We start from the raw sequence: 12,503 nt of genomic DNA on the forward strand, positions 1-12,503 counted from the left end.
ATGAAATATGAACTCGTTCTAAAGTCGTGCCCTAAGCACCACACAAAATGTAATAAGAAAATCAGGATGACTACACACTGAATAGCTCAATCCACGAGCTAGAAGTCTAAGCCATTCGTTCGATAAGAATCGGCACCCCAAAAAATCTTAGAGCAACCGAGCTTCTCGCCTACTCAGGTCAAAACCCACACAACTATCCATGCTCAACCGCATATTCCTATATATGTATACATATATATATAATAACTGTATCCCATACTATGATACAATCATGTCTCATCATTTAAATTTATTTATTTATTTATTTTTTTAAACACCCCGTCTTTCATTTTTTTTTAAAAAATATTTGCATAACCATGCCTAATAACCATCATAATACCATACGAGACATGCTTGCACCTACCGTGCTCACTACTTGCCACATTATCATTTAAAATAAAACTGCACACACCGTACCTACCACTTGCTGTTACCACTTCAATCACACTGGTCATCATATCATAATTAATATGTTTTCAATTATTTATACATTTCATCGTCATAACCATATAATACATATTTTAGCAATTAAACATTTAAGTATGTGAACACTTAGCAAATAAGCATGCCTTTTAAAACCATAAACACATAAGCAATTAAGCAAGTAAACATGCTTCTCAGGTAACAAACACTTTAATACATAAACACATAAACAATGCAATCCACCTTCCACACAACCTAAGGTAGGCCTCTACCCGTTGTCCTACTGGCTTTCGAACCCGTGCTTTGATACCAAATTTGTAACGACCTGAACCGGAGGGTCCGAATAGCTAACCGGGTCCTTATTCGAACCCGAGGTCAATTAATGACACTACCATCGTTTCCTACGTCAATACATAATATATGTCTTATCCCAAGGTTTAAAAACAAATAGTAATAGCAATAATAATAAAATGAGATTATAGCTACAAAATATGTCAAAATAGTCCACTAACCCATTGAACCCTGTGGAGGAGCGTCGTCCGTCACTTCCCTTCTGTATCCTGAAAAATGTTAATAATAAATGGGTTAGCATAAGCTCAGTAAGAAGTGTTTAAGACACACTTCTTATCACCCTGTGAATCCTTACGAAGAATAGGTAAAGGCAAACGGGATCATGCTATAGGGAATATATATATATATATATATATATATATATATATATATATATATATATATATATATAACACCACAACCAGCATATAACCAAATATCATCCAATCACCCATACACCAAATATACTAATGAGATGCAATGTCATGCCAATGTCGCTCCCCATTTTTCAAAACAATTCCATCATACCGTTTTAAACCATTAATGCAATCCGGCTTATAGCACCTCTATGGCGCCTCGAGGGAAGGATTGGCTAGCTTTCCCCGACGATATGGCACCTCCATAGCGTCGTCTGGGCCTAGGTAGCTTAACCTGCCTCTAGATCACATTAACTGTGACGACCCTGGTTTTTAGGCCAGCGTGTCCTATTTTCGCTTCCCCATATCGGATCCGTTATTAGGTCAAATCTTCGGTTCATCACAGGACACGCTGGCCTAAAAACCAGGGTCGTCACAGGTGGTATCAGAGCGTCCGGGTTCGAAAACCTTAGGACGACGGGTTTTGGGTGCATATCATGCTTTTGTTGATGTACTTTGATTTATTTATATGCCTATGATAACATGTCTTGGTATTATAACATGTTTACGTGCTTTGTTTGACAATGTCAGGTTTTGACATTATCTCATAGGATATGTCGTATTCCTTGGATGCATTCTTGTTTCACGAGTTTCTTCCTTGGGTAGGAGAAATTCATTCTGTGAGGACCCATGTAGGGAACCTTCTTGTCTGTTCTGTTGGTTGATGCGAGTGAGGCTCATGTGAGCGTAGACGACTCCGATTCAAGTGAATTTTTTTTTGAACTTGACTAATTTTTTGCTTTCTTTCCAACAGTGTGCTCGGTTGCACCCGGTTCTTCCTGAATAATTACCAGTTTGCCCTTAAAGCTTTAAGTGTCCATTTTTCGTCGTCATGCCGTTTCTCCTTCATCCGGACTCCAAATCATGCGATTCTTGAGTCCATCTTGATTAGTTTTTCGTTGTCCTTCCAGCGGTGTGCTCGGTGGCACCCGAATCCACATTTTTCAAAAATGACTATTTTGCCCCTGGGGGCTTATTTGTCATATTTTGACTTTTTGCTTCCGCATCAGTTCTCATTGAGTTCCATGACCTCATGGAAGGTCACTTTGACTTCTTAGAGTCCTGTTTTCTGTTTTCGATTCCGCATATCAGATTCGTTATCGGGTCAAATCTTCGGTTCATCGCAGGACACGCTGGCCTAAAAACCAGGGTCGTCACATTAACACCCCAGACCACTAGGCACCGCCTAGACGTCCGGTTTTCACAAACCTTTCATCAAAAATCATTTCCCAAAAACAATTTCCTTTGTTTTAAAATACTTTCCCCATTTTTTTTTCCAATGAATGCATGAATGCTTCATACGTCTTATTGCCGTAATATCATGCAAATCAGCTCTAACAAATATTACAAGTAGATGATTGTTGTTGCCGATTATTAGATGTCACAATCGGCAAAGAATTCTGATATATAAGCCGCTTTGCTTTTAGCCGATTTGTACCCTTCCATTCATCAGTAACAGGCTGATAGCTTTTCTAACTTTGTTGTAATACCCCGATACAAAAATTAATTTGGTTAGCATAATTTAATTTTAATTTGTCATGATTTATATATGAATATTTATTTTGTGAATTTTACATTTTGTATCAAGCTTACTAATTACAGCCCAATTGAAAATAATATTAATAATATAACTGATGGGAGTGGAAGGAATGATACATTTGTTTTAGTGGAATACCATGAAATGGGTATGTACCGAAGCTGTGTGTGGGTGTGTTTGATACCAGGTGGTGTGTGTGTGTGTGGTGATTGTAAGTGTAAATGGTTGTGCCCATTAGGTGATAAATTTATATATATAAATACACAGTATATATTATCACATGAAGATATATGTGGAGGTTTTCACACTTCTCTTTGCTGGTGCTTGAAGTTTCTAGATAGATATTATTTATGTTATTAAGTGGTTTAAAGGTTTGAAGAAAACCTTGTGGTTCGACTAGTATATACATAACAATATATTATAAGTGGAGTAAAGCTTCAAGCTTAGTAAAAGGCAAATTTCTGCGAGCACAAGACAACATGCACTTGACCTTTGAACACGTGGGTATGTGTGTGGCAGCATATGTGTATTGTGTTTGCTTAGCTTTTATTTTTATAAAAGTAAGCTTCTAATAGAAGCTGTGTTAACCCACTGCACTCAAGAAGGTAGTATATATATTTAAAAGTCTTGTTCATTGCGGATATAGTTCTGGACACACTAATAGACCGGAAATAATGCTTGTTTGAGAACAAGCAAAAAGGGGGAAATAAAAGAAGAGGAAAAAAGGAACGAATTCTCTTTCAAATTCTCGTTGACCAGTACCAAAGGTAAAGAATTTCATATTTTTTATTATTTTCCAAATGAGTTGTGTAATAGTATAACTTGATACAACTCTTGCCTATTTATAGTTATTTTGCTAAAATTTAAGTTATATACTGGTGAAAGGGATTTTAATTACTGTGAGTATAAAGGCTAGGATTTATTACGGAGGCCATGATTATTATTTTAATTCTCTTTGGAATAAGTATAACATGGTTATGGGTGTTGTGTAGATTGCATCTATATTTTTATTTATTTAACCTAACTCAAGTATGAATTTCTTTATGGTTAATTAGATGGAATGTTGAAGTTTGATATTTTATTTATAATTGTTGGGATTGTTATAGAAGTGATGATTATTATTTAATTTTATGTAGAAATAAATATAACTTGGTTATAATATTGTATAAGCAAGAAGAAAGAAACAGAAGATACAACCAAACGGAAGGACAATTAAATAAATTGAAAAGTAGCTAAGGTGAGTGTACTCACTGGAAGTTTATAGATGGATGTGTTTAATTGAAGTATTGAAGCTATTTATGTGAAATGAAGATGAATATATATAACTTGATTATATTATATAAGGTCCATACTTTGGCTTGGAAGGAAAGTAATATAGTATATAAGGTCTATACTCTGGCATAGATAGAAAGTAATATATTATATAAGGTCCATACTCTGGCCTGGTGATGCGACCGAGCGTGTGCACAAAATAATGCACAACACTTAAGGTTTTGAAATAATGTTAAATGGGCACCATATTTTATAATTTATAAAACCACTAAACACTTATATTATGGAGTATGAAGTGAGCAGGGATCGTCTCAAGAGATCTAAACAATTATAGGTTTTTTTAAGAATTGAATTATACTTTAGTGCTTATGTGATTGCTAAAAAGGTTTTGTTTTGTGATTAGACTAATTTTAAGCTAAATGTTGCAATAAAATAATAGAGTTTAAAAGATTGGAAAGAGACTTAGGGTGTAGTATTCACCACTAAACACATTCCCTAACTCACTCACTTTCAATTAATTGGGGAAATAATTAAATGTAATTCTAATGTAGCTAATACTTGCAAAGAAAAGTATGAAGCATCAATTTCAAGCTTGAATTGCCTACCTAATGACAAATAAGCTAAGTGTAGTGCAATTCACTAATTCAAAGAATGGTCCATCAATTCAAGTTACAATTCTAGCCTACATTAATCTAAAGGATAGTGTATTTGTGATAATAAGCATGGAATTCAAACATAGGCATGGATGGTCTACTTACCTAATAATTAAATTGAAATTAAACTAATTAAACATGAAATTAAAACTAATTAGACAATGAATTAACCTAATTGTGTAGTACCATCCATCTAGTAAAAACAATATCCATCAAATTAGAATACAAATACAACTGATTAGCCACATGCATAAACATCACAAGAATCAATTTACAAAGAATTCAAGTGTAAAGATTGTTTATTCATCAACCACACATAAGACAACACATGATTAACACAAATAAACAATTGGAAGAATTAATTCATAGATTTCAAGCCTATACAATAATTATATACTAAATCCCCCAAAAGTATGAAAAGAGATAGAGAATTGGTTACATGCTTAGGGTTTGTCCAACCCTAAGTAGAAGAATCATCCACTCATGGTTGATGGAGTTGAAGACAAAACAATCTCCATCATCGGATTCATCATCTCTGAGCTTTTCTTCCAAACCCTAGCCTGTTCTTCGTTTCTCCTCTTTCGTGTTTTCCATAGAGAATATCGATATATAAAAAATAAAACTTAAAAAAATAATAATAATAACTGGGCCCTTAAATAACAAACCCTATTCAAGCCCATTAGTTACAAAAATAAGCCCAAAAGGCAAAATTCCGTAGCCATCAAAATAGGTCCAACCTGTAACTTAAATTGTTTCCAGCAACATGGCGTTCAGACGCAGTGTATAGGAAGCTTGCGTTCGGATGCAAGGAATGGCGTCCGGACGTAGTGCACTCTACTGCATCCTTGTCATTTTTCTGAGATCTTCTGAAATGTTCTGGAACTTTTTGCTTGTCTCCAAAAATGCGGTAATGGACTGATTTAAACCTAATTAAACTTTATTGCCCTAAAATACACATAAACATAAATTAGGACTAAAACATAAAAAATAAGATAACTACAAAGACTAAAATACCTTAGTTTAGGTGCTGAAATGTGCAACATTTAAGCACTTATTACCTGGAAGGAGAGTATCATATTAAATAAGGTCCATATTATGGCTAAGAAGGAGAGTACTATATTTAAATAAGGTCCATACTCTGCCCAAGAACGAGAGTATTATGCTATTTAAGGTCCATACTTTGGCCTAGAAGGAGAGTACTATATTTTAAATGCCTGTAAAGCCGTAAGTTATATGTTATGAGGTTTAATTGAAATTATTAGATAATATTTGTTTATATTACTCTGATGCAGTAGTTTTGCATTCACTAGGCTTTAAGCTCACTCCTTCCATATCTATATTTTTCAGGTATGAGGTTGGGTTGCTATTACCAGGTCTAGAGTTTTACGTGTGAAAGGGGAAAAGAACAATGGAATGTCTTTTGTATAAAATGTAAACATTGTAGTAGAATTTAATATTGTGACTTGTAGTTAGTTGTTTAGGTTTCTTAGAACGTGCAAGGTGGATTTATAGTTTATCTTTAATTGTAAACTTTTAAGCAGGCACTCTGATATATGATGACGTCACGTATGTATGAGGTTAATGCAGATGGTTAGATGCAATTGTTTCATTTATTAAATATTGTATATTGGGTTGGGTGTGTCAACTTTTGGTATCAGAGCCTAGGTTTTCTTGGTTTTGGAGGTAGTAAAAGTCTAGACTGGCAGTGGCAGTCGGTAGTGTGTAGTAAAGTCATTTCTTTGAATTGATTTTATACTAACAAATATATGTGGTGATTATGTATCATTTATATATGTTGTTATATTTGAGATTCATTGCAGATAAAAAGTAATAGAAGGAGGAAGTGGTTATGATAGAATCGAGGAAGAAGTCTCTTATGTTCCTATTGAGGCTGAAGTAGAACAACCTATTCAGAGTGATATGGGAAGAGAACAGGAGCAGTTAACTGGTATGCAGAAAATAGAGAAGGCTATAACAGACTTAGCAGAACAAAATAAATAATTTATGGCAAGTCAAATCATAATGCAAGAAAGGCTAGAGAGGCAGCAGAAAGGAAAGAAATGCTCGAATTATGAGAGGTTTATAAAGTTAACACCCCCAGAATTTTCAGGTACTACCAAACCAGAAGAAGCAGAGGGGTGGGTAAGAAGAATGGACTCAATATTTGCAGTAATGGGTGCAGCAGAAGACCCGAAAGTAAACTTAGCCACATTTATGTTAAAAAATGATGCTAGTTATTGGTGGGACACGACAAAACATTTATTTCTTACTCTAGGAGAAAAAGAGGTGATATTCTGGAATCCATTTGTTAAAACTTTTTATGAGAAATATTTCCCTCCAATTTATAGAAAAGAGAAAGAACGGGAGTTTATTCTCCTAAAACAAGAGAGAATATCTGTAACTGATTATGAAGTTAAGTTTGTAGCTTTATTGAGGTTTGCACCTAAGTTTGTACAGAATAAAGAAGATAAATGTACATAATTCCAAGATGGGTTAGAGGCTGCTATTAAGTTCAGAGTTTTAGTTTTTGAGGAAACAAATTACAATATACTTGTTAATAAAGCCATGATTATCGAAAGGGATGTGAAAGAATTGAAAGAAAGAAGGGAATAATACAAAAGAAATAGATCTGAGCTTTCACAATCAAGAGGAGGTGAAGGAATTTCAAGTCAGAAAAGTCAAAGGTCGCGGTATGGAAGGGGAAGGGTTAGTGAATCTCAAGGGCAGACATCAGGTATTGGAAGAGGTCAAGGGCTTTCTGAATAACAATCTGTACAACAAGTTAGCTTTGGAGGACTTGGTACTGGCGTGGGGTGCTTTCAGTGTGGAAGGGAAGGCCATTAGAAGAAGGATTGTTCTATGTTGAAAGCAGAAGAGTGCTATCATTGTCATCAGCCAGGCCATCGGAAGAGAGAATGTCCTATGTTGACAGAACTGACTTTAGAGGGTAGTGTTGCTGGTTCTGGTAGAGGTTTTGCACCGGGGAACTCGTCAAGAGGAGGTAAGGGTGCTACAAGTGGTTTACAAGCCCAGGGAAGAGTGGTTGCTATGACACTTCAGGATGCTCAAGCAACACCAGAAGTGGTGACATGTACACTTTCTATTTTGGATAGAAATGTTACTGTGCTTATTGATCCTGGCTCAACCTATTCATTTGTTGCATCATCTATTGCTATGCATTTGGGTAGACCACTTTCATTACTAGATAGTAAATTGTTTATTTCTACACCAATGGGAGAAGTGGCAGTGGTTGCAAATGAATATCGAGATTGTGTATTACAATTGGGAGATAGACAGTTAAAAGTGAATTTGATACCGTTGAGCATACCAAACTTTATAACGTTTTGGGTATGAATTATCTATTTGTGTATCATGTTTCAATAGATTGTTTCCGAAAAGAAGTTGTATTTCAGATACCAGGGGAGCCAGAGTTCAGATTTATTGGGGTAATAAATGTTATTCCGAATTGTTTCATTTCAACTATACAAACTAGAAAGTTGTTGAAGAAAAGTTGTCAGGGTTACTTGGCTTATGTAGTTGATACTGAAAATAAAGATGTGACACTTGAAAATGTAGCAGTGGTAAGGGAATTCACAGATGTGTTTCCAGAAGAATTGCCGGGGTTGCCAGTGGGCAGAGAGGTAGATTTTACCATTGAGTTAGTACAGGGAACAACTCTAATTTCTATTACTCCGTATCGAATGACACTAGCAGAATTGAAAGAATTAAAGATATAATTGCAAGATTTACTGGATAAGGGCTTCATTCGACCTATTATTTCACCGTGGGGTGCACCGGTGTTATTTGTTAAGAAGAAAGATGGTACTATGCGGTTGTGTATTGACTACAGACAGTTAAATAAAGTAACCATCAGAAACATGTATCCATTGCCACGAGTTGATGATTTATTTGATCAGTTACAAGGGGCAAATGTGTTTTCTAAGATTGACTTGAGGTCAAGATATCACCAGTTGAAAGTAAAGGATAGTGACATTTTGTAAACTGCTTTCCGAACTCGATATGGCCATTATGAGTTTTTGGTAATGTCTTTTGGGTTAACAATGCTCCAGTGGTGTTTATGGATTTATTGAATCAAGTATTTCATCCGTATATCGACTCGTTCGTTATTGTCTTCATCAATGATATTTTGATTTATTCTCGGAGTGTGGATGAACATGAAAAGTATTTAAAAATTGTACTACAGATTTTATGGGAGAGATAACTTTTTGCTAAGTTCAGCAAATGTGAGTTTTGGCTTGATAAAGTTGTATTTTTGGGGCATGTGGTATCTGGGGATGGTATTTATGTTGACCCATCAAAAGTAGAAGCAGTGGTGAAATGGAAAAGGCCAACTAATGTGACAGAAGTCAGAAGTTTTCTGGGATTAGCAGGTTATTATAGGAGGTTCATCCAAGGGTATTGCGTTGCCATTAACGAAGCTGACCCAAAAGGAAGTAAAGTTTGTGTGGGGTGAAGAATGCCAAAGAAGTTTTGAAGAATTGAAGAATTGAAGAAAAAGTTAACGTCAGCCCCAGTGTTAACTGTTCCGTATGGTGGTGAAGGTTTTGTGATTTACACCGATGCTTCACATCAGGGTATGGGATGTGTTTTGATGCAAATAGAAAGGTAATTGCATATGCTTCGAGACAATTGAAGAATCATGAATTGAATTATCTTCCACATGACTTGGAGTTTGCTGCTATTGTTTTTGCTTTGAAATTGTGGAGGTATTATCTGTATGGTGAGATTTGTGAAATATTCATTGATCATCATAGTTTGAAGTATTTGTTTACACAGAAGGATTTAAATTTGAGACCAAGGCGTTGGATGGAGTTAATCAAAGATTATGATTGTAATATTCACCATTATCCTGGAAAAGCTAATGTAGTAGTAGATGCTTTAAGTAGGAAGTCTTTAAGGAAACTATCTTGTGTACAGTGTGCAGGGGTGGCAAATATTATGGAGTTGAGACTGATGGGAGTTGAATTGACAATTACTAATAAAGGAGCATTGTTTGCACATGTTACGGTGAGACCTTTGTTGTTTGATCGAATTAAGGAGTTGTAAAGTCATGATGTATTCTTGGATAAGAATAGAAACGAAGCTCAAGAAGGTATGCAAACTGAATTTACAGTTAGGGATGATGGGTCTTTGTATTTTAAAAATCGAATTTGTGTTCCAAATGAAGTTTCTTTGAAGAAAGATATTTTAAATGAAGCCCACAATTCTATATATGCTATGCATCTAGGAAGTACTAAAATGTACAGGGCTCTGAAGGAATACTACTGGTGGAATAATATGAAGCGTGAAATTGTAGAATTTGTAGCAAAGTGCTAAGTATGTCAACAAGTGAAAGCTGAACATCAGAAACCAGTGGGGTTGTTGCAGCCGTTACCAGTTCCATAATGGAAATGGGAGCATGTAACAATGGATTTTGTGACAGGACTTCTATGATAAAAAAGGGGGCTTGACTCCATTTGGGTGATAGTTGATAGATTGACGAAATTAGCTCATTTTTTGGCAGTGAAAACTACTTATTTTACCAAGGAGTATGCTCATTTGTATGTTGATGAGATCATATGTTTGCATGGGGCTCCAGTTTCTATTGTTTGTGATAGGGATCCGAAGTTCACTTTTAGATTTTGGTGTAGTTTGCATGAAGCCATGAAAACTTCTTTGAAGTTCAGTACAGCTTTTCACCCACAGACAGATGGGCAGTCAGAACGAACTATTCAGATTTTGGAAGATATGTTAAGAGCTTGTGTGCTGGATTTCAACGGTAGTTGGGATGATTATTTACCGTTGATTGAATTTGCTTATAATAATGGTTATCAGTCTACTATTAGGATAACACCTATGAAGCATTGTATGGGAGGAAATGTAAAACTCCATTGTGTTGGGGTGAAGTGGGTGAAAGAAAGTTATTGGGTCCAGAATTGATTGAACTTACAACAGAAAAGTGAAGGTAATTCAGCAGCATATGAAAGTAGTACATGATAGACAGAAAAATTATATGGATGTGCGAAAAAGAAGGGATTTAGAGTTTGAAGTTGGTGATTTTGTTTTTCTTCGTATTTCTCTTTAGAAGGGTATTATGAGGTTTGGAAAGAAGGGTAAATTAAGTCCCAAGTACATTGGACCGTATAAAATTCTGGAACGGATAGGAACAGTAGCGTATCGGTTGGAATTACCCGAAGAATTATTAAGATTACATGATGTTTTCCATATGTCTATGCTTTAGAAGTATATATCAGATCCATCTCATGTTTTAGTTGCGGAATCGATAGAGTTGAAGGAAGATTTGACTTATGTAGAGGAACTAGTACAGATTTTGTATCGCTGAAAGTAAGTGCTACGGAATAAAACAATATCACTGGTAATGGTATTGTGGAGAAGTCACATAATTGAAGAAGCGACTTGGGAAAGCGAGGAAACTTTGAGAATGCGATATCCTCATTTGTTCGGTATGCTTCATGCATTTTAATTTTGAGGACGAAATTAATTAAAGGGGGGAAGAATTGTAATATCTCGATACAAAAATTAATTTGGTTAGCATAATTTAATTTTAATTTGTTATGATTTATATATGAATATTTATTTTGTGAATTTTACATTTTGTATCAATCTTACTAATTACAGCCCAATTGGAAATAATATTAATAATATAACTGATGGAAGTGGAAGGAGTAATACATTTGTGTTGGTGGAATACGATGAAATGGGTATGTACCGAAGTTGTGTGTGAGTGTGTTTGATACCAGGTGGTGTGTGTGTGTGTGGTGATTGTAAGTGTAAATGGGTGTGCCCATAAGGTAATAAATTTATATATATAACTACACAGTATATATTATCACATGAAGATATATGTGGAGGTTTTCACACTTCTCTTCGCTGGTGCTTGAAGTTTCTAGATAGATATTATTTATGTTATTAAGTGGTTTAAAGGTTTGAAGAAAACCTTGTGGTTTGACTAGTATATACACAAGGTTTGAAGAAAAGCTTTACTCCACAAGGTTTGATGAAAACCTTGTGGAGTAAAGCTTCAAGCTTAGTAAAAGACAAATTTTTGCCAGCACAAGACAACATGCACTTGGACCTTTGAACACGTGGGTATATGTGTGGCAGCATATGTGTAGTGTGTTTGCTTAGCTTTTATTTTTATAAAAGTAAGCTTCTAATAGAAGCTATGTTAACCGACTGCACACAAGAGGGTAGTATATATGTTTAAAAGTCTTGTTCATTGCGGATATAGTTATGGACACACTAACAGACCGAAAATAGTGCTCGTTTGAGAAGAAGCAAAAAGGGGAAAATAAAAGAAGAGGAAAAAGGAAATGAATTCTTTTTCGAATTCTTGTTGACCAGTACCATAGGTAAAGAATTTCATATTTTTTTATTATTTTCCAAATGAGTTGTGTGATAGTATAACTTGATACAACTCTTGCATGTTTGTAGTTACTTTGCTGAAATTTAAGTTATATACTGGTGAATGGGATTTTAATTACTGTGAGTATAAATGGTAGGATTTATTACGAAGGCCCTAATTATTATTTTAATTCTCTTTGGAATAAGTATAACATGGTTATGGGTGTTGTGTAGATTGCATCTATATATTTATTTATTTTACCTAACTCAAGTATGAATTTATTTATGGTTAATTAGATGGAATGGTGAAGTTTGAGATTTCGTATAAAGAGCTGTGATTACAATTTTATTTATAATTGTTGGGATTGTTATAAAAGTGATGATTATTATTTAATTTTATGTAGAAATAAATATAACTTGGTTATAATGTTGTATAGGCAAGGAGAAGGATACATAAAATACAACCAT

The sequence above is a fragment of the Cornus florida genome, unplaced genomic scaffold (assembly GCF_030987335.1).
Source record: "Cornus florida cultivar Cherokee Brave unplaced genomic scaffold, ASM3098733v1 CherokeeBrave_3.0.0_Hap2_Chr06, whole genome shotgun sequence".
Classification (NCBI taxonomy): Eukaryota; Viridiplantae; Streptophyta; class Magnoliopsida; order Cornales; family Cornaceae; genus Cornus; species Cornus florida.